This window comes from Schistocerca nitens, chromosome 8 (assembly GCF_023898315.1).
Source record: "Schistocerca nitens isolate TAMUIC-IGC-003100 chromosome 8, iqSchNite1.1, whole genome shotgun sequence".
Taxonomy (NCBI): Eukaryota; Metazoa; Arthropoda; class Insecta; order Orthoptera; family Acrididae; genus Schistocerca; species Schistocerca nitens.
The window spans coordinates 24,900,563-24,902,158 of record NC_064621.1 but is presented as its reverse complement, the minus strand read 5'-3'; positions in this window follow the sequence as shown (position 1 = coordinate 24,902,158).

The window sequence follows — 1,596 nt, the reverse complement described above, 5'->3', positions numbered from 1 at the left end:
ACGATGGCGGCGGGAATTGTCGCCTCGCCAATATGCTGCCGATATGGTTGCACTATCGGTCGGAGGATGGCATTCATGTATTGTACAGCCGTTACGACGCCTTCCATGACCACCAATGGCGTACGTCGGCCCCACATAATACCACCCCAAAACAGCAGGGAACCTCCACCTTGCTGCACTCGCTGGACAGTGTGTCTAAGGCGTTCAGCCTAACCAGGCCGCCTCCAAACACGTCTCCGACGATTGTCTGGTTGAAGACATATGCGACACTCATCAGTGAAGAGAACGTGATGCCAATCCTGAGCGGTCCCTTCGGCATGTTGTTGGGCCCAACTGTACCACACTGCACGGTTGCAAAGATGGACCTCGCTATGGACGTCGGGAGTGAAGTTGCGCACCATGCAGCCTATTGTGGACAGTTTGAGTCGTAACACGACGTCTTGTGACTGCACGAAAAGTATTATTCAACATGGTGGCGTTTCTGTCAGGGTTCCTCCGAGCCATAATCAGTGGATAGCGGTCATTCACTGCAGTAGTACCCCTTGGGCGGCCTGAGCGAAGCATGTCGTCGACGGTTCCTGACTGTCTGTATCTTCTCTGTAGTGTTGGCAGAAGAGCCAACACCGTGTTGCTAGAGGAGGCCGAAATGCACGCTTTTAAGCTCACGTAGATTGGCGTGAGGTCTGGAACAAGGTCAGAGAAATAAGACTAGCAAAACAGGAGGTAACTGGTAGAATACTTAACTTTAATCCAGAAGTGGTGTACATCGGTCTGACGGTACAGGCATCACAAGTTATATATCTATTGAATACGGCGCCTTGCTAGGTCATAGCAAATGACGTAGCTGAAGGCTATATTAACTATCGTCTCGGCAAATGAGAGCGTGATTGTCAGTGAACCATTCCTATGAACGTCGGCTGTACAACTGGGGCGAGTGCTAGTAAGTCTCTCTAGACCTGCCGTGTGGTGGCGCTCGGTCTGCAATCACTGACAGTGGCGACACGCGGGTCCGACGTATACTAATGGACCGCGGCCGATTTAAAGGCTACCACCTAGCAAGTGTGGTGTCTGGCGGTGACACCACATTCCTCCCCCGCAAATCGGCGTACGGTTGTGTTATAAGGCTTCCGCCCGCCGTGGGGAGGACCCCATGTTGACGTATACGACGAGGTGGGGAGCCTAACAACAGACGAGGCTGTGCCACCCGCACCCGGCTATTCGGTACGAGGGGAGCTAGGAAACGCCTGGAAACCTAGTCCAGGGTGCACGCCAACATGCGGTGTATGCGCCCGTAGAGAGACAGGAGGGGCCGAAGAGTCGACCTCCATCGGGGCGGTGCACCCGACGGGCGAAGACATCTGGTCCGGAGCGGGCAAGAGTTCCATGTCGGAGGACAGCTGGTCACTGGAAGCGATCGGCGGCGCGTGACCCAGGGAGGCGCCCGGCGGCTGCAGCGACGCGTCCACTACGGGCGGCGCCGGCGGGAGGGCCGGCGGCGGCGGTGGCGCGTCGCCATGGGGCAAAATGGAAGGCATCGTCGGTAACACCTGGGGATGAGGCGAGCCAGTAGATGGGTCCCCAGGGCGCTGACCCGAC